The sequence below is a fragment of the Gobius niger genome, assembly GCF_951799975.1.
Source record: "Gobius niger genome assembly, chromosome: 17".
In the NCBI taxonomy this organism is placed as follows: Eukaryota; Metazoa; Chordata; class Actinopteri; order Gobiiformes; family Gobiidae; genus Gobius; species Gobius niger.
Window position 1 is genome coordinate 9,738,705 of NC_136868.1, and position 22,524 is coordinate 9,761,228.

At 40.1% G+C, this 22,524-nt stretch overlaps 1 protein-coding gene across 1 annotated transcript in view; it reads left to right on the top strand.

Annotated features, from left to right (window-relative positions):
• The first annotated feature begins 4,294 nt into the window (after positions 1-4,294).
• The window catches only part of LOC306976865 (inosine-uridine preferring nucleoside hydrolase), a 194,459-nt gene continuing 176,229 nt past the window's right edge, over positions 4,295-22,524 (top strand). Inside the window, exon 1 of the mRNA XM_079574980.1 lies at positions 4,295-4,300. The gene's annotated coding sequence lies outside the window, so the exon portion shown is untranslated. The remainder of the gene's footprint in view (positions 4,301-22,524) is intronic.

Below are 22,524 nucleotides of genomic sequence, written 5' to 3' on the forward strand. Positions count from 1 at the left end.
CCCTAGTTTTTGGTTATAAATGCAAAATTAATCCATTCATGATTCTAGATTCTAGTAACTATCACACAACCTCAGCTGCTCTTTTACAAACGTTCAGCATAGCCTCAGTAAATTATGCTCACAGTATTAGTAGTTTTCCCAGTAGTTTTCCCCTGTCTTCACTTTTCGCCAGGCCTTTCTTCCGCATTGTATCCTGAGTTTGTTTTTCTTCTCTCTCATCTGCACACTTGCCCTTCTGTCAATTGACATGAGTTTAGCCTTACACAAAAAAACCCCTTCACTTTATTGCCTTTTTGTTGATGTTCTCGTCTGGTCATGAACACTATGTCGGACATGTAATTGTTGGATGGCTTCGGTATGCGCCTGGTTTCGGATGAACTGTATCCATCCAACTCATCGGAGACTCGAAGAAATGCCTCTGAAAGATCCACTTGCATTCAAGCGTCCCGGGGACACGGACAGGGCGTTTTATTTTTAAAGCGTATCCAGTGACAAAGGACACATCAACCCCTCGCTTGGATTACACACGGACGGGTGTACGAGCTTATGGACATGGGGCGAGAGTGTCTTTGAGCAGCGCCTAGGCATCATTATGTCCGATGCACACATGGATTTTAATAGGCCGCGGCCGCAGACCAATCACACTTGTCAACCTGTTGCCTGGATACTTTCTTTGTGGGGTGCTAAACATCGCTCCACAACTTTTACATCATGGACTATATTTCCGAAAGTTCGAATTCGAAAGATTGGGTTACCTCGCAGAAGTGCTGAAGCAGGTCCCGATGGCACCTGTCTTTTCTAGGCTGAAGTATCATCACGTCCCATATGCACCAACGCTGAACCTGGCTCTCCATCCGGACCTTGACCACCCAATGCCGATAAATCATCCGGTGAAATGATTGGTGTTGTTTGGGACATGTTTAGGAGCTGAGAGGAGCATCACGTCGCTTCTAATACAGTGATAACCCCCCCCCTGCTGCATTTTAGAGACAGTCTGTCAGTGATGTGGACTCAGCAGTGAAGCATTCACAGCTAATCATGACCTTAATGTGGCTATTTACTACAAGATACACTGTGTAAAAACTACAACTACTGCAATTACTGTAGTACCAACGCTACTGCGACCCAACTCTTTCGACAAAAAGGTGACTTGGCCCGCAGCTTGATGGTTCGATTCCAGTTCACACAGTCATGTCTTTGTTGTTTGAGATGTTTGTTTGAGTGAGTGATGGCGTTTGGAGATACTGTTTGTGGGGATTGGCAGCCATGTTTCCGTCAGTCAGGGCAGCTGTGGCTATGGAAGTGTCCAACCACATACAAGAGTGGGAACTGGATTGACGAGCTTCCTGTACTTTCGTATGCGGAGCCATTGCCAAACTACAACCAGCATCATGGAACATTTTATGTGATCCAGCAGCTGTATGAGCGGTTAGCATGGCGCCTTTACTTTCCATCACTGTGGCTCCGGGGTCAATTGTTTTTTGGGTTTCTGGTAGCTTTCACAGACCTGACAGACCCTCTCACCAGCAAACTTACTAAACAATTGATCCTGGAGCCACACCGTGATCGAAAGTAAAGAGGCCATGCTCACCCCTCATGGAGCCATTGAGTCACAAAGAGGTAATCACAAATAAATACAGTATCGTTTTTTCTCATAAACAATTACATTATGCACCTTTAAGGATACAAAGAGTCATAAGCAAATCAACACGAGCAATTCAACATGAATGCGCAATGGCTGTTTCAATCAATGTACGTTTGGAACGGGACAAAAAAGCAGAAGAGAATCCACTTAGAGAAGATGAACCAGATACATTCTTGTTAAGCACATTAAAGAAATGTTTTAACTGGTGGTTAACTTGGTCTTCCTGCCGTGATAATGTGACCTGTGATTGGATCGAACTTTTCGAGATTTGATTGGCTTTTTGCAAAGTACTAGATGGTCCTGCTTTTGAACAGATCCAAGAAGCAGGAGTGGACGCCAGACAGATAATGCTTTTCGGAATATGTTATGAAGTTGAGTGCACTGCAGGAAGTTTTTTTTTTGTCAATCTTTTTAAACTTCTTTGTCTTCCTTTCCCTTTCAGGAAAGTTGCACCAGTAGCCTCCTTTTACTCTGACCTATAGAGTGTTATACCTAACTTTTCTTTCAATAGTCCAAGGCTTTATAATTACCCATTTAAAGCAGTCCATGAAATGTTCATTCTTCCTGACTCACCTTAATAACAATTGTTGTGAAACACACACATATATATATATATATATATAAAAAAGTTCTCACACTTTAGCTGTAAACATCCCTTTGCTGTAAACATTTCTTACGTCTATAAATAGCAGCTCAAATATCACACAGAGTTGGTTCCAGCGTATCCCTCTGTCACTACAGTTTATTATCATTATCAGAGTCATAAGTGCAAAGAGATCTGACAAACAACCTCCAACCGACACTAGTTTTTCTGGATATGCGGTGATCCGACTTTGGCTCTGTGCCGCTCCAGCGCCGCAGGCCAGGCAGATTTTCCCAAGACGCTCCTGGAGAGTGGCGTAAAAGTCACTGTGACAAAAGACACAATCTCAGCCTCACCGTGGGAATCCTCGCTAATTGTCTGGGAGAATGATATTACAGTAAATGATGAATCACAGCCGAGACTGGTCGGACTGGTCACATGAAGGAGTCAGGAGCTGCTTTATCTGCCGCCTGACATGGAGGCTGCTGCAGGAGGGAGAAAAGTATTCCCCCCTTCAGGAGTTTATAATTTTTTTGTTTGTATTAATTATCATTTATTTGCAGACAGTCAATCAAAGTGTGTGGCGCACATAAGCCCAAAGCGCTTCACAGAAATCTGAACAATAAGCTTTACACTTCCAAACAAAACCCTGTCAAAACCAAAAAAACAAAAAACTTTTCACTCATTTATAAAGCACAGTATAATGATGTGAAATAAACCCGGGGCTGGGCTGAAAACAGGACAGATTTGTTGCATTCAAGCCAATTGTTCCCAAACTTTTTTTTTCCCACTGGAGACAATTAATTACATTTTATATCTTAATTCCTTAAAGCTGTACAAAGTAACTCATGCCCCTAGAGGTCATAAGCGCCACTGCAGGTGTTGTAGAATGTTGCGTTTTTTTACTCATTAATTGTGAGAGTAAATACTACGCTGACAGAAAAGACAAAGGGAGAGAGGGATATTGTACATCCAATTACACACTAGAGATAATTTTTTTCACTCAAACTTGGCTGTAAATACTGTTTAAGTGGTGCTAGCCCACAGCTAGCTTTACCCGTTAGCCTGTTAGCTTCTTCTTCGTGATTCCATTAGTGTGTATTAGTGGCTCTGACATGTAGGCTGCGAAGTTGCAATTGTGGTTTTCTGGCCTGAGACACCAGGGGGAGATGAAAGACCCCCCAATCATCCCATTAACGCTTATTTTACCCCCAGAGGAACTACGGAAAGGATTTATTAAGGTAAACAAGTTACTTGCTTTAACCCCCACATGAACCGAGCACATTTTCTCCAGTTTGGCATTTCAAAATCCCCCCCCCCCCAAAAAAAAAGTGAATGTTTTTTGAAGAAAGTGTCAAAATAGTGACAAAAACAAGGATGAAAATACAACATAAAAGGCAACAAAAGAGCCACAAAAGTACAAAAATATGATGAAAAAGTGATGAAAAAGCAAAAACAGAATTAAGAAGCAACAAAAACATGACTAAAAAGTGACAAAACTGTGACAAAAACATAGCAATAAAGCGCCATAAATAGCAAGGGAAAAAGCAATAAAAACGTGACCAAAAAACAAGGCAAAAACAAGACAAAAACAATATGAAAACCAGACAAAAATACTTCAAAAATGTGACAAAAACCTGGCGACAACCCAACAAAAAAAGCCAAGATCAGTTTTGTAGGTCTCAGCTTTCAAATGAGGCATTACTCTGGCCTAAAGGTGTTATCCCAAGAGAAGCTTTTAGATTTGGTGAAGCTGAACTTGAGAAAATGTGCTCGGTTCAGGTGGGGGTTAAGAGGTTAAAACCTTTGTCCGCCCCCTACAATGAGAGCCACTGATTTAGCCGCAGAAACGATACAAGAGCAATCACCCTGTTGTAATAGAGATGTTGTTCTACCTAGAAGAACTGTATAAACATTTGTTGTCCCATATAGTGGTATACAGGCATATATGTTGGTATGGCTGAGATGCTGACTGAATAGTAGCCACTTCTCCTCTATTGGTTTGCCCCAGGGCAGATGTAGCTACAGTTAAAAAAAAAAATGTGTTTAAGACCAATGAGCATGAGTGAAAAGTGCAATGAAGTAGACGCTTACAAATATTTGGAAAGCACAATCTGAGGTAGAGGCATCTTAAGGCAGAGCAAAAGTTTGTGTCCAGATACTTTTGGAAATCTTTTGCTCTTGTGAAACACACTTGCATGAATTCAACTGATTAAACTTAGCTTTTTCATGGGATCAATTCAGCAGACAATGTTTATTTCAGTTTCAGGGTCTTCTGCTGTGGAGATGGTGGAGAATGTCAGAATACTTCAAACTTGCACGAACCCATTGACTTTGCGTGTGGCTTGTGGATATGACACTCCTTTCGGTTCAAACCTTCTTAATTACTGTGTTTCATATGATCTCATCTGCTTGTGCAATCCCCTGCACTTCTCTGACATCTTCTTCGTCGAAATAGCGTCTTCCCATGAGACGTTTTGAACAATGCCGAGTTGCCGGGCAGTTTAGAGCGTCGGTTGTAAGTCATCGCCTCGCAGACTCTTCACTGGACACTGGTGGTTTTGACTCATCTGGATTTCCCCTGCATTAGTCACTCACACAGTTATGTCCGCATGCCCTCCACCTCCGCTGCACCCGACCCGCCACCGGCTCTGCACGGATACCCATAATGCACCTCTTCACTGAGCTTCTCCATCAGCTGCTCCACCAACTGCTCTCTGGCATGTCCTATGTAAACGTCTGGCTTTATTAAGGCCGTGTGAATGGGGCCAAACAAAATCTTTGCGTAATGATCGATCAGATACTTTTATTTGACTTTTACAATGAAGTATTTAAAAGGAGACATATAATGCTAAATCAACTCTTTTGAGCAAAGGCAACTCTTTTGAGCATCCGCGTCTCTCGATCATGACAGTCTTGTCATTATTTATGCAAAAACAAATGCTGAGAAACATTAATTAAACATCTTTGAGGGGGCAAAAGTTATATCTGTAAACGTATTATCTTATGAGGATAAATGTGCCTCTTGACCTGCTTTCCTGCGACACAGTGATCAGAGTTATCTCAAAGGGAGATCCCATGCACCCATCTCACATCCTCTTTATTCAACTGACTGAAGAAGCTTCTACACCAGGCTCTCAAAAAGCTAAACGCTCCCCTTGCTGTAGTTGTGGCTGTTGATTTGGACAGTTGTTAATAGCAGAAGATCAGTAATAGTTGTTGAAGCCATAGTAGTACAAATGGTACAATTACGTTTGTCTTGCCAGATTGTCTAGTGATGCTTTTTGAATGAATGACTGATACACTATTACCCAGCGTTTGAAAATGGCTGCCATGTGCAAAAGTGGATTACTCACACAGAATTCTGTCATTTATACATAAGATTCCTGGCCCTAATACTGTGATGCAGACAATATCAAATGTGCACCATGCCCATTGCCCACCAATAGTGTATTTTATTGTTCAGCTTCAAAGGGCTAGGCTAGAAGATGGAGATATGAACTCAATTGCCTTTTTTAGTTTTAGAATTTTGGTTTTAAGTTCAAATGCAGTTAAATGCTATGAGAATTTAAAGAAGGGTTCAGTAAATGCTTTATTTCTCATTGTACATGCTGCTGCCACTGAGCCGTGCTGCCACTGTGGGTTGACCTGACCAGCATGTTTTTTGGAGGAAACCGTAGCACCTGGAGGAAACCTGGCTGGCTGCTTTCAGTGCTCCTCTGATCCTCTGATCCTCTGTAATGGTGCAGTGTCTCCTGGGTTTGTCCCTGTTTCAGAGCGTGGTGTCCTGCACTGGTCAGCTCCACCTCGTCCTCCTTCCTCCTCCTCCTGCGCAGCTCCCTCCACTCCACAACAGTCTTTCACCAGAGCGTAGCAGCTAATCTGTTTTATTCTCCAGTGAATGTCCACTAGCTAGAACAATAGAAGGCATATGTGGCCACCATGTTACAGGTGTGGGGGGCTCTTCATAAAAATAAAAATAAATGCACTGGATTTAAATTTGATCAAAGCAATTCTAAGGCGAGATATGGTGGTCAATAATATGCGACTGTGAAGTTGTGGAGGTTTTTAGATTTGCTGCTGTGGCAGATTGTTGAAACAGCAGGAGAAAGGAGAGAAGAGAGGCAAAGGAAGGAGAGAAGAGAGGGAAAGGTAGGAGAGAAGGGAGGGAAAGGAAGGAGACAAGAGAGGCACAGGAAGGAGAGAAGAGAGGGAAAGGTAGGAGAGAAGGGAGGGAAAGGTAGGAGAGAAGAGAGGCAAAGGAAGAGAGGCAAAGGAAAGAGAGAAGAGAGGCAAAGGAAGACAGGCACAGGAAGGAGAGAAGAGAGGCAAAGGAAGAGATGCAAAGGACAGAGAGAAGAGAGGCACAGGAAGGAGAGAAGAGAGGGAAAGGTAGGAGAGAAGAGAGGGAAAGGTAGGAGAGAAGAGAGGGAAAGGAAGAAGTGAAGGGAGGGAAAGGATAGAAGGAGAGAAGAGAGGCAAAGGAAGAAGTGAAGGGAGGGAAAGGATAGAAGGAGAGAAGAGAGGCAAAGGAAGAAGTGAAGGGAGGGAAAGGAGAGAAGGAGAGAAGAGAGGCAAAGGACGAGAAGAGAGGCAAAGGAAGGAGAGAAGAGAGGCACAGGAAAGGTAGGAGAGAAGGGAGGGAAAGGTAGGAGAGAAGAGAGGCACAGGAAAGGTAGGAGAGAAGGGAGGGAAAGGTAGGAGAGAAGAGAGGGAAAGGAAGAAGAGAAGGGAGGCAAAGGAAGAGAGGCAAAGGAAAGAGAGAAGAGAGGCAAAGGAAGAGAGGCAAAGGAAAGAGAGAAGAGAGGCAAAGGAAAGAGAGAAGAGAGGCAAAGGCTGTGATGGGATGACAGCAACAGGTGACTCAACACATTTCCTTCACATACCGTACTCCTGATTGAATGGACGTTGCCGCATTTCTTTATGTAACTGAAGCTTACAACTGCCAAGCTAAAGCGACAGACATGCACAAACACATATTGGCCGCGGTGATTGGATGCTTGGCTCCTGGATTAACCTAGCTTAGCACACTCCGGCTAGCCCATATGCGAAAAATGACAATGTTACATAGACGCAGAGATGCGCCTGACGTAGCCGCTAACCCATAAACACACACATGCATGTTCAGTGAGGTAACAGGAGTTGGGTGGCGCTCAGCTTTAGAGTAATTAATGATGTCATGGTTTCACATGTCGTCGTAAATATCCAATTTGGAGACACACATGGAGGTCGGTTTGTCCTTTGCCGTCCACAGAGGTCAAAATGTTTCAAATTAAAAAAGAAAATGTTATATCTGTTGCTTCTGTGGTGTGTCTTTTACAAGTGTGTCTGGTTTCGGCGGTTGTGAGGCCCCGAGGCTTGTGTTTTTTGCCCTGGGACACTTCATAAAGCGGAGCGGGCTGATTAACGACAGGCGGTATTTACAGCACTGACCTTGGGGAATATTCGCTAACACACTTTACAGTAGTCGGGCAGCAACTGCGGCTCAGGGAATTTATTCTATTCCTTTATCGCTGTATAAGTATTTGGTTTGGTCCTAGTTTATACAGTTAGTAGACAAACAATTCTGCGGATTAAAATAGTTTTCTAAGATTAGCGATTTTAGCATAACTGTGTTGTTTACTGGTTACAGTGAAGAATGCGATTCAACTACGGGCAGTTTCAGATTGAGTTTCAGGGGAACTCCAGTGTCCCTATATTGGTCCCAAGCACAGATAAATAGAGCGTTTTATGAATAGCTGTCAGTGTAAATATATTATTTAAATAATCGGTTTAAAGTGGAGCAACAGTCGCACAATGGACTGAGTGTTGGTCCACTAACCCAGTGGTTCCAACCAGGGGTAAGGGCGGTACGTGAAACTATTTCAGGTTTAAAAAAACAACATTGTTTTTGTTTGATAGGAAAGCTTTATTTTGCAGTAATATATGTAGTTTTAGTCTTATTTTAGGTTTATTTTGAACGCAACATTGTATCTTATTAATTACAAGTGCTTTTAAGTGATTGCTGGTATCACTTAATTTTACAGTACCTTGATAGATTGTACCTAAATTTAGTACAATGTAATGTGCTCTGTAACAATCTGTATTAATTTGTACCTATGTGCTAGATACACAATGGAATAACTTGTATTAGTACTTTGTAAGTACATAATGTAATAGGAGACGAGACCCTTAAGGTTAGGGCTTAAGGTTAGGGTTACAGTTATGTCTTATTACACTATGTACAAACTACAAATACATATTATTACATTGTGTATATAACCCATAGCTTACAGAGCACATTACATTGTACTACATTGAGTTAGGTACAATGTATCAAGGGTAGTGTAAAATAAAGTGTTACCTGATTGCTTTCTATATAAACTGCAACACCATTGAGGTATGGGGTACACAGACCAATGAAAAGTCCAAGGGGTCCGCAAGACAAAAAAAAGGTTGGGAACCACTCATCAAAGGATGTGGTGTTCAAACATGAGCACTTTTTGTCATTCGCCTACTCTTTTGGAGTTTTGGAAGTTGTAAAAGAGAAGATATCTGGTGCAAAACCCTGCAAATTACTGCCCTATGCTGTATACAGAGTTGGGGAAAGTATTGTGTAAAAGGGTAAATGGTCTTAATTTATATAGCGCTTTTATCCAAAGTGTTTTACATCAAGGATCCACTCATCCATTCATACACCAGTGCCGGATCTACAGGGGTGCAAAAGAATGTAATGCAACCTCATTTTGAAATGTTTGCTCCCTCAGTTTTAGTGGCATCACAATATAATTTAACGGCGAAAATCTCTAGTTGCACCTTTTTGAAACTCTAAAGCACTCTGTCAGTTTGTTCAAGGTGGGTGTTGCCCAAGGACACAATGACAGTGTGCACCTGCAGGAGCCGGGATCCGAACCCCCGGACCCTCCAATCATGAGACGACCTGCTCTACCATGTCACACTGTTTGCATCATGCAGTTTTTGTTCCTCTCTTTGTAGCTCCATTATTGTGAGAAGATTAAAATGATCTTATTGACAGAATTTCACACAGGCACTTCCTTTTCCGCTCGTCCGAGATGGTGTTAATGCTAAAGATACATTTTGCATCACAGCATAAAGAGTATGTATTTATACTCTGCATTATGTCATGTTTAGTGCCAGATCAGCGCTCCCCCTCACAGCGGGACGTCCGCGGTGAGAGCGGCTTCATGTCTTTAATAAAAGTACAAGAGAGCGGCTTAGAGGTTTGTGCTCCCTGGATACACCGCGACTATTTATTATCGCTCCCCGTGTCCTGACCCTGCGCTGTATTTTGGAAAACTGAATCACCCACTGCCCACGTCCCCAAAACCGCACAACAACTCCAGGTTTACAGTGACATGCAAGTCCCACTGCGGTCTCAGCCTAGGATGTGGTGTGAGACTTTTGCATGTGTAGAGTGGTGCAGTATTTCAGACGGGATTAAATGTTTCTATGAAGTTATATTACTGACATATTACTGACATAAACATTTTTAAAAGCTTAGGAAGAGTAATAATCTTAATCAGTTTGAGTAATAAACAAATGTATTTTTGATTTCCACCGCTTTTCATTTTTGACACTTTTCTTAAATAGAAAATACATCGTGCAACGTTTGAACAGGAATTCAAAAAGTTTACATTTACACGCAAATAAAACCAATACAAATGATAATCCAATTTGGATAAAAAAAAATCACAACTTTTTCTACATCTGCGTCTGTCGCTCACTTAAAGGGGCTAGATGGAAGTTTATACTCACTACTGCCACCTCAGGTCATACGTGTAACTGCACCTTCTATATTAAGCTCGTGCATGACGGCACTTCGGACCTGAAGTAACAACTTTTTGAGTGACAGTGCAGGATTTTAGATGCAGTTGTGGTGAACAGGTCTGAGCTCATTCTACACATTAGGACATGGAACATGTAGGGGGATGAAAACATATAATTTTAACATTTTTAAATTCTGTGTGGTCCCTTTAACTTTAATTTAAAAAAATCTTTCATTACATCAATCTTATCTTGGAAATAATGACACAAGACCCATTTGGGTGCACATGCTCATTTCTAATTTTTTTAGGTTTTGGGCCAATTTGTTGGCCCCCACAAAAAAACATATTATTTTAAAACTAAATAAGATATCCAAAAGATATCCAAAATCCTTTCTGAAAAGTCTTTGTATCTGATATGTCAACAAAATAAAAACATAAATTCAAACCAGGCTCCGTTGCCGAAAATATGCAGAATTCTGGGCATTTTTAGGCATAAAAGGCCTATTTTTTTTAAAATATGAAAACACATAAAATGACAAAAAACTTGCTATACATTTTTTTTCTCATGTTTATGTCAGTAATCTAGCAAAAGCTTAAAAATCAATACTTGAGATAATAGATTAAAGTTACGACGCAGGCCTGTTCCTGGTACATTTATAGTTCGGTTCATCCAGCCCAAACTGTTACTTCCTGTGCCTGCTGCTGCTGTTATGTGACTGCAGATCTCCTTTAATGCGCTATTGTCACAACTTTATCACGCTCTTTACAACTACTGTATTTCTATTATTACTGAGATTCAGATGCTAAACTCGTCCCCCCCCCTCCCAAAGCGCTGTGGTGTCTGTGTGGAATGATATGTGGACTATGGGGGGGTCAAATGGAGTTGCTTGATATCTATATCCTAGCAACTGCCCGTGTGTGCAATCTTACACCGCCGCAAGCTCGCGATTGGTCAGAGCGCCGGCACAAGCCCCGCCTCCCCGTGCCTGGAAAAAAAAATATACAAAATTCAAAACATCTCCCCGACATAGCCCACTCTGCACTGCACCCTCTGGCACTTTAATGCAGGCTTTATTTCGCTCACTTTAAATGAATGTGATTTGGTGACCAGCTGATAATTGAGGAAGATTTGACGTTGGCATGACAACATGAATTCGCCCTACACAGCTGTGCAGTACTACCCAGAATTCCCCTTTCACCGGTAAGTACCACGCACACTGTAAAAAAAAACAAAAAAAAACAGTGATATTTGTGTGGCACTAAAAATAATGCTTGCGGCTCATGAAGTTTGTGGAAATAAAACACAGGCTTGTACTAACTGTCGGTGTGAGACGGCATTGAGCCGATTTTCTGAAAAACACCTGTGGTTCTCCACTGGTGGGTTCCAGAGGGTTGCAGGTCTTTTCATATTTAACCACTGGGAAAAGTACCATACTTTTTAAGTGAAGTTGCTCAGTTGTTTTGATCAGCTTCATTGCCTTGTTCAAAGCCTAAATCAACAATAATCTGTGAGAAAATACACTATTTTACAGTACAATTCTCATTCGGGTCGTCATCCAAAGATAGGGTTGAGAACCACTGCTTCAGACAAAACACCGAGTTCAAATGTTGTGAAATTAACGTTTTGGAAAGAGTCATCGGACATTTTTAATTAATTAACATCAGCAAAAAACAAGGTAAAAAAGTAAAGAACAGAGCTGTGGGACAATTTCGTTAGCTGCCAGGTCACCACTGTCTTACACACTCACACACTGTGGTGTCAAAATGCCAACATTTTAATATCTCTAGCAATGCCAAAAATCTTGGCTGTTTTGACGCCGCAATTCCAAGCTTTATGGGCTATTGGTAGATTCTTTTGCCAAATGTTTATCGTACAAAGAGAGTTTGGGTCTAGCGTTAGAGTTACAGAACTGAAGAGGTAAACACATACTCATTAACATTTGGCTGCGCACTGCAAAAAGTAATTTACTAGATCAGTTCAAATATCTCAATTTGAGCCTAATAATCCACATTTTAGTTGTTTTGACTAGTTAAGATTTAGTTGGGCATTTGACCTCGATTATTTCACTTGTTCTGAGATGTTTCTCTGCCAATGGGGTAAGAAAAATGGTCTTGTCCTATTAGCAGTTTTACTTTCTTATTACAAGCAATATTTACCATAGAACCAGTCTGAAATGTCATCAAACTAGCAAAAGAATCTTGGCAAGATCAGGAAAAAGGTCTAAAAGACTAAAACCCCGCCCAAAATAAGATATGTTTCCTCAATACAAGTCATTTAAGCCAATGCTTGATATTTACTTTTTATAGTGTGATCATATTTTTTTTCAGTTTTTCAGTCCAATTCCAGTTTTCTTTAACATTTAGCCAGTCCTACACTACAAAAGGTAAAAATGACTTGAATTGAGGAAATATATCTTGCTTTGACGGGTTTTCACTCATTTAGACCTTTTTCCTGATCTGACCGAGATTATTTTACTAGTTTGAGGACATTTCAGACTGGTTCAATGGTAGATCTCGCTTGAAATAAGAAAGTAAAACTGCCGATGGGACAAGACCTTTTTTCTTACCCCATTGGCAGAGAAACGTACTTGAAATAAAAGCGAAATGTATTGAAACGAGTCAGAAACATCTTAGAACAAATCTAGGTCAAATGCCTAAATCTTATCTAGTCAAAAGAACTAAAATTTTGATTATTATGCTCAAATTGAGATATTTAAACTAATCTAGTACATTTTTGCAGTGTACTCGCCCACTGATTTGGACTTGACTTTGATGTTTAGATGATAGAAATGTGTGTCAACCTGGCACATTGTACAATGCTTTTTATATGTATTTGCTTTGTCAATACTTTATAATATTCTAATCAAGCCAATTGGATCAGAAACTTAACCTATACACTACAAAAAGTAAATATCAAGCATTGGCTTAAATGACTTGAATTGAGGAAATATATCTTGTTTTGAGTGGTTTTCACTCATTTAGACACTTTTCCTGATCGGACCGAGTTTACTTTGCTTGTTTGAGGACATTTCAGACCAGTTCTAGGGGAAATCTCGCTTGAAATAAGAAAGTAAAATTGCCAATGAGATAAGACCAATTTTCTTACCCCATTGGCAAAGAAAATTACCTGAAATAAGGACGAAATGAGTCAGAAACATCTCAGAACAAGTGAAATAATCTAGGAAAAATGCCCAAGAACTTCTTAACTAGTCAAAACAACTAAAATTTGGATTATTGTGCTCAAATTGAGATGTTTATACTGATCTAGTTAAATACTTTTTGCAGTGTAGCTCTTAAATTATACAGTATAGCAGACCTGAGTGGTGGGGACATTTCTTCTTCTTCTTATTTTTATATCTTTTTTTTTTTTTTAGACCAATACACTGTCAAATGTAAAAATTTTAAAAATGCTAATAAAAATAATTTTTACAATATGCATAATTGGATATCATAGCAATTGAAGAGTGTCTGTATGTTCATTACACTTGTTCTTCGTGTTGGATGTTTAGCACAGTTTGAGAAGCCGGGTCAGGTCTGCTGCGTTTGACCCAGACACCTGAGGCCAACTCTCTCACAGTTCAAAGAGTTGCCTGGTTCACAGCTGCTGCTCTCGCTTCATGTTTATAAGTATATATCTTTGGCCACCTAAGACTACAGAGTTACGCTACAAAGCCGACAATGTCTAAGCATATACCAGGTCATTGTGAAGCCGTCCACACACAAAAGACACAGTTACGATTGCTCTTTATCTTGTTCTGCAATGCCTTTTCAAAATACATGTCTGCTAACAGTATGAATCTGAGGCACACATTGTGAGCTTGACAAAGAAGAGAATTTAACCTACTACGTAACAGTATAAATGGAATAATGGCATTTCATGGATAGGAATTAGGCCTCCATGTTAAATCCAAAGCCATGCTGCATTCAGGAAAGGAAAATAATTGTTCAATAAAAACATACTGTAATCGATCTGAACATGCTTTAATACATAGTTACTTTTGAACTTTCATTTTCTGACCTGCAGACTTTGATAGAATAGCACAGTGTGAAAGGAAAATGCCAAAGCTCACTACAAAAAGTAATTATCTAGATTAGATTAAATATCTCAATTTGAGCATAATAATCCAAATTTGAGTTGTTTTTACTAGTTAAGATGTAGTTGGGTTGATGATTTCATTTCAGCTTTATTTCAGGTTATTTTCTTTTCCAATGGATTAAGCAAATTGGTCTCATCCCATTGGCAGTTTTACTTTCTTATTTCAAGCGAGATTACCTTAGAACCAGTTTGAAAGGTCATCAAAGTAATCTTGGTCAGATCAGGTTAAGTCTAAATAATTGAAATCCGGTCAAAACAAGATACATTTCCTCAATTCAAGTCATTTAATCCCATGCTGATATTTACTTTTTGTAGTGCTGGGAGTCATGAGTACGGGACGTGAGCTGGGAAATGCACAAATCCTTGGAAATTAAAGCGGTGTCGAGAAGTTAGCGAAACAAAGTTGTTAGTAGATTAGTGATTCCGTAAACAAATATTGACCTAATATTGAATTGAATGGATATCACCATTAAAGTGCAGTGCAGGAACTGGGAACAAAGAAATGAAACACGGCTTTTTTATTCTATTTGAGCAAAGAGTGAAAATCACACACATTTGTCCAACTTTATCTTCCCAAGAGTTGGAAGAATCCCTTTGTGTCTCAGTCTGCTGCTCGTGAATAAAGTCAGGGATAAGTGCAGGAGAATCTGTGGAGCGGCCCATTGTTGTGCCGTCATGTCCCTCTTGCGGGGCGGCCCGACTGGGGGGGGGGGTGTCCCGGTCTGCAGCTTTGAACCAGTGATTAATAGAGACACGGGAGAAGGCTCCCGATCGGTCCGGCCTGTTTGTTTTGATTGCATTTTCATCGGTGGCGGTGCCCGAGCTGCCAGGAGACAATGGGGCCTGCCTGTTTAGAGCTGACCCCTGGCCCGCTGCCGTCTGCGGGGCTGTGCTGTGTCTAAGTGGATGCTGAACAGCCTCTGCCCGGGGCTAAAGTCAAACAGAATGAGTGAATGAAGGAGTAACCAGACACCGGCAGCAAGACAGGCTACACCTTCAGGACCTGAAAGACAATCAAACACAAGGTTTAACTCGGCAAATGCTACTGTTTAAAAGCTCAGATTGGACCATGATTTAAGATTGATGCTCCGAAAAAATTATATGGTTGATTTTTCTTTGAATACTGAAACTAAACTAAATGTGATAAGCACCTTGTATTCACTAACACAAAGAACTGAACAAGCTTTGCAGTTTGGACAATTGAAAATGAGGAATGAAATCACTCAGAGAATGCATTTGGTGTAATAATTTGGTAATGATGTAGAGCCTATTGTCTTGTTTTATAGTTTTTTCATATCGTCTATAAAAACAGGTCAGAAACAGGTTGTGTGCCCAACATTTAGACCCAAGTGACTTTACTGGCTAACATTGACAAAACAACAAAAAGAGCTACATTTTATGAATACGAACACATGCTTTACTCGATTGACAACTTTTGAATTTAACAGCTAGTCCACATCTGTATGCAGTCAGTTACTCACATGTGAACTAACTAGTTCTGCTGAATAAAATCAAAGATCAAATCTAACTGTGTATTATAAAACTCGGGCACTATAATGGGACCACACCTAAACCTCCTGCTCACTGAAAGACACCTGCCTCACTCCCTGAAGTCTTGTCAATCACCGGCTGCTTGCGTTATCAGTGACTTATGGGGTAGAAATACACTGCATGCCAAACATGAGTGCTCTGAGTGCTATGGGAAAATACTGACGTAATACTAATGATAATAATAACTATATTGTTTATTAAGAAGGCGATGGGTAAAACATGGGTCTAAATGTAATGAGCCTTAACCCGAATAACACCCATGAATGTAGAAAAAACAACGCCTGAATAGAACGATTTGTTGTTGTTATAGATATAGATATAGATAATTGGTGCAATTTGTATACATTTTGTCCTAGTTATTCCATTTCTCACATATTTAACTTTTCAGGGGAATATAGGTGAGGTGATAGGCCTTAACCAATCGTATTTTCTCCAGTTTGGCATTACCCAAATCTAAAAGCAATATAGCAATGAAACCGAGGATGAAAAAGCAACACAACCACAACAAAAAAGTGACAAAAGAGCGACAAAAACGCAGCGAAAATGCAATAAAGAAGTTAGGATCAGTTTTGTAGGTCTTAGCTTTCAAATGACGCTATAGAGTTCGGGAATGTGACGTCATATCGCTAAAGCATTATGGGATTAGCAGCAATTGTAAACTAATGGAGATTTTAAAAGTTAAAATACTGGAGTTATTCTTCACATTAAAACACTTGGACACCACAGGGTGTTGATGTATTTACCAGCAGTAACAGCTTTTTTCTCCACTTTAAACAGCTGCAAAGATGGCGGATCTCCATGGTAACAGTGGAATTTCCCGAACTGGAGAAATTGCGCTCGGTCAAGGTGGGGGTTAAGAGGTTAAACAAGATCAACACATAGGCATTTTGGGTTTATCGCTCATTGCAAATTCAATACTATTTATTATTACAAATGTTGTAATGACTAGAAATAATATAATGTATGAATTAAAATAAAAGAGCCTAAAACATTTACACGGTATGTCACGTTCCGCTTTTCTCGCGAGTCTAAACAGTTAATTAATGAACGGGCGGCATGACGCACCACCAGGTCTTTAGTGTAGGCCTACGTCTGCAGATGCAAAGGTAACGTTTCTTTCCTATTGAGTGAAATCTAATCTTTAAAATAACTTAACAAAGTAGGCCTACTATTTTGACAAATGTAGATTACAACGGATTAGCTGCAAGATTAGTTTAGGCCACAATTTTGCGTGAAAAACGTGGCGCTAACGTCAACGTAACGATCGCTCATTCGTAAACAACCGATTATCACAACATTAGGCTATTCTTTTCGATGTAGCGTGAGGTTTGATTTACTTTTTCAGGAGAAATCTTAAAGCGTGGGGAAAACTTGCACAAACACAAAGCGACAAAGGATATTGTGGCTATTTTGCACTGTTTTGCGCAGCGTGGCTTCATTTGCTGAGCTCTTTTTAACCTCTTACTCCCCGCCTGAACCGAGCGCTTGATAAAAAGTATCAAAGAGACGGAAAGCGAGAAGAAAAACAAGGGTGAAAACGTGACAACAAAAGAGCAATAAACAAGCAACAAAAATGTGACAAAAAGAACACAAAAGAACAACAAAAAAGGAAAGGAAAGCGACGAAAGTGCAGCAAAAAAAGTGTCAAAAACTGTGACGAAAATGCAATAAAAAGCAAGGAAAAGGACCCCTTGAGATCAGTTTTGTGGGTATTAGCTTTCAAATGAGGCATTACACTGTAAGTTGCAGTCCAGAAGCTTTTAGATTTGGGTAACGCCGAACTGGCAAAAAAGGCACTTGGTGAACCTCTTAACCCCCGCCTTCACCGAGCACAGTTTCTCCAGTTTTACCCAAAGCTAAAAGCTTCTCGACTGGAGAATTCACAGCCTATAGAGTTCGGGAATGTCCACAGTTACCATGGAGATCCGCCATCTTTGCAGCTGTTAGCATACATTTCCATAGACTAACATTAGCTAAAAACAGGAGAAAAAGTGGAGAAAAAACCAGTGGAACGACTCCGTTAGCTGCTGAGATACTGCTGGTAAATACATCTAACACACTGTGGTCTCCAAGTGTTTTAATGTGAACAATAACTCCAGTATTTTAACTTTTAAAATCTCCATTAGTTTACAATGGCTGCTAATCCCATAAAGCTTAGCGATATGACGTCACATTCAGGGAAATTCTACAGTTACCATGGAGATCCGCCATCTTTGCAGCTGTTAGCATATTTCCATTGACTAACATTTGCTAAAAACAGTATAAAAAGAGTTTTTATCCTCATCCTTTTAGAAGAAGCCAAACAGGAGAAATTGCACTTGGTTGAGGTGGGTGGCAAGAGGTTAATGATCGATTATAGCTTATTCACTTTTTTTTCCTCTTAAGTTATTGACACTTTTTCCACATTGAGTCAGCATTATGTGCAGTAATGTCGGTGGGTGTCCTGTTGCTGCGTAAATGTGTGATTGACAGTGACCCGCAGCCTGTCCTGTGTGTGTGACTGGTGCATAGGTTAGATGGCTCGTCTCATTAGATATGCCCGTGTTTGCGAGGCAGGTATTAATATCATTCATCGCGCGGTGTGGGGGAATTCCAAACCCTTAAATAGTGCCAGCTTCAGATCATGGCCCTCCCTCCTCCAACCCCTGAGCCAGGTCCAGCCGCGCACAGCATACCAGGAGGGCGCTGCAGATCGTGTGCTGCTGACTCTGGGGGGAATTCCGCGGGGCCACAGTGTGCAGCAGCGTGCGCCACACTCTTCAGCGGGACAATGGCAGGTGTAATGTTTCAGAGGAGCCGGCCCAAGTGTCTACTGTGTGTGTGTGTGAGTGTGTGTGCGCGTGAAAGGGGCATAATCGCTGCTCTGTGTAGGACAAATATTCAGCATTATGCAGGGTGACTTCTGCACAATAGAAGCGCTCGTCATGACTGACTTCCAGCGCTGTACCTCCTCCTCCTCCTCCTGCTGCTGCTGCTGCTGCTTTCATCCACTGTCTGGGTGGCCGCATTTCAGACCCACATCCACAAGAATTTTAGGTGTTTGATGACAATGCAACTTTAACACTTGGATGATGTGATCAAAGAAAACAAAAAATTTAGTTAAAGCAGTACTACTTCACTTTTCACGAGGAAATCTGAAAAATATCCTGGTTTACTTGTTCTTCTACCAACATATTGAAGCAGCTGATCAAAATAGCGTGGCATGACAACAAATTTGTGTATGTACATGTTTATGAGATAGCTATAAACAGTGTCATTATGAATAAAGCTGGGTGCCGTTAAACGATACCAGTATGGTATTGAAAAAAAGTTTAGGCACTATTGGACCAGTGTTTTCAAATAATAGTAGCGAAAACAGGTAATATACCTTTAGAGATCAAGTGTTGTTGCCTGTTTGGTTAGGGAACGTTTTAAATAAAGTGATGGGTTGTTTCAGCTCAAATAAATGATAGAGGTGAGTGTGTCAGGAGCACTTTCAGTCGCTCGGCCTGGTCAGTGAGGGGGAGTGGAACTCAATACCTGAGGAGGTTACACAGCTAAACACTTACAAGGCCTTTACAAAAAATGTTTGAATGTGGCTCATTAACATGTACGTCTGCCAACATTAAAAGACAAGCCTGTTGTGCTGTATTGTATGTTTGGATACCATTAAATATTGTAACAGGTACTGTGTGCCTTTAGCCATTAGTGTCACTTATAGTATGTTGTTGTAAATGTATTGTTTGTATTTGAAGGCTTTTTAGATCTTGGCCCGGGGATTACAGATAAAAATAGCCTTCTGGCTAATTCTGGCTTTTTCTCAACCATGTTTGTTCATGTGTTGCATGAAATTGCACTGTGTCCTTTCAAATAAACCAATCTTAGCTAAACTGATAAAAAGTTAAAAATGGAATAAATTACCATTACTGTTCTTTTCTGTTTCTCGTGGACAAATATTTTAGTATAGGTATCGGAAAAAAGTATAGTTCAGGTATCGGTATCGTAAACCAAGAACCGGTACCAGGAGGAAAAATGACGGTACCCACCCCTAATTATATGTAAATATAAAGTAAGGTGAATAATGTGAATAAGGTGCTTTAGTTTTGTCATTGTACACAACAAAATGTGTCCTCTGCATTTAACCCATCCTTCGATGCCGCTGGGACCACTAAGGAGCAGTGGTTGACGACAGTTTTGCGCCCGGTGACCTATCTCCAGATGTGGACCCAGGCTGATGGTCAGAAACACCTGGCTGGAGGATTCACCTATTGCACATGTTTTTAGTGGTGGGGAAACCGGAGTACCCGGAGGAAACCTACGCAGACACGGAGAGAAATCAACCCTCAATTTAGGTTTACTGTTTTTGTTCAAACACATGAAACAGTTGCTTGCTATATTCTTTGTGTAAAGTAAAGTAATAAATAATAAAAGTTTATTTATTGAGAGAACAGGCAGGGCAATTACCTGTAATTCTTATATCATTCTGGATTCTTGTTTCTCACTAAGATGAAATAGAACGCGCTGTTATTTATCTTGCACAGACTCAGGGACCCTTGGAGAGAGAGCCTCTTCAGCACCATGTCGCAGAGCCAGTCTTCACAGTCTTCAGAGCACAGCAGCCAGGATCTGTTCAACCAGCTGCTCGAGATGCTGGACCAGTCAGTAAACGCCACAAAACAGAAGTAAAGGCAAAGAAAAGGGATTCATCTTTGTAATGTGTCGTGCATGTTATCTTTTTTTCCCCAGATCAGCCGTTCACTCGATCCAGCCCATCGAGTTGAACTTCACTGAGAATCCAACAGAGAAGTCAGCGGGAAACACCATTCAGATCAGCATGGACTGTATCACGATGCACGAGCAAAATGAGGCACTTTCTGTGAGTATGTGGCTCTGCACTCCCCCGATATTTAAATCACCTCCATGCAAAAGGCAAACGATCCATGCAGTAAAACAGTTACAACCCACACTGTCCTGAAATGTCGAATAAATAAGGGGAACTTAAGCTCTTAACCCCCGCCTTAACCGGGCGCATTTTACACAAATCTAAAAGCTTCTTGACCTGAGAGTTTACAGCCCATAGGTCAGTGTAAATGCTCATTTGAAAGCTAAGACCCTCAAAACACACCTAAGCTTCTTCTTTTGTTATCACATTTTAGTAGTTTTTGTCACATTTTTGCCAGTTTTATCACTTTTTTATTATGATTTTTTATCATATTTTTGCCGATTTTTTGCAACATTTTTTGTCACATTTTTATAAATTTTTTGTCACTTTTTTCACATTTTTTGTCACATTTTGTATACAATTTTTGTCACAGTTTTTCACATTTTTATAAATTTTTTGTCACATTTTTTCACATTTTTTGTCACATTTTTAAATTTTGTATCAGATTTTTGTTGCATTTTTTTGCCACACTTTTGTCACGTTTTCGTTATGTTTCTATCACATTTTCATTGCTTTTTGGTTGCGTTTTGCCACATTTTTGTTTGTGTAGTGTAATGTAACTATGATCAAGCTATGAAAATGTGACCAAAACACAAAAAAGACGAAACCGTGACAATCATTTCAAATGAGGCCTTACACTGTAATGCTCAACTGGAGAAAATGCACTTAAGGTGGGGGTTAAGAAGTTAACATTATGTAGCCGAGACTAAATGGCAAGATGACTAAATGAAACCAAGGACTAAAAATGTCCTAAAAATGTTCATTATTCATTATTATCCCATATGTTGAGTGGATCATAAATTATTAACTTTAATTGCCGTCACTATTAAGTAAGCAAGTAAGTAAGTAAACTTTATTTGTATATTATAAGCTCCTCTAGTTCGTTGCAGTTCTTGCGCATTCTTACTCAGACTGTTTTTCTTCAATCATCAATCGTTGGGACTCCCCTTCCTTCCTCGAGCCGACTACAAGAAAGGAAAATGCAGATGCTATTTTTGTGTGTGTGTAAACAATGGTACTTTCCCCGGACACTTGTGAAAGTCGGTTTTCGTTTTCATTTCATCAGCTTGTGTGGAGATGTTGTCTGTGGCGGTTGCAGCGGTTGATACGATCAGCGCGGCGTTTGACCCGGTGGCCTTTGCAGACAGTCAGCTCTCACAGTCTGCAGATAAAACCGTGTCACATTCCTTTATCTGACACATGTATGTCCAACATGATCAACTTTAACCTCGTAACCCCCGGCTTCACCCAAATCTAAAAGGTTATAGCCTATTAATAGGTCAGTGTTATGCCTCATTTGAAAGCTAAGGCCTACAAAACCTATCTCAACGGATTAATTGCCTTTTCATCACATATTTTTAATACTTTTTTGTCACTTTTTCGTTGCATTTTCATATCTTTTTTGTCTCTTTTTTTGTTGCTCCTTTGTGGCTTTTTTGTTGCAGTTCTTACTAGGGCTGAAAGATATATCGTTATTGTATTTGTCTCAAGATATGAACATTCACAAGATTAAAATTGAAAAAGCCAGATATAAACGATATAGATTTTCAACAATCTCTTTTTCAACTGCACTCTTTTATATTATGATTTTATTTTTATATTATATACATTTTTGATTTTTTTATTGTTAAATAAAAATAGATGAATGAATAAAGCACATGCATTGGGGAGCTTTTGGACATGAGTTGTTCTGTCTATCATGGACAGTGCAATAAAAATAAATTAAATGGCATCTGTTCTGATATAACTTACTGCTTTACTCAAGGAAATTAGTATATTAACTAATTACTAACTAATCTGCTGTGAAAAAGTCAGTCTATAAACTGTCTATTCACTCCAAAAAGTATGTTGAAGAAAATGCCTTGTACTCGGTATATCGGTATTCAGTATCGGCAAGTACTTAAATCAAAGTACTCGGTTTTAGAAAAAGTGGTATCGGTGCTTCCCTAGTAAACGCCAAAC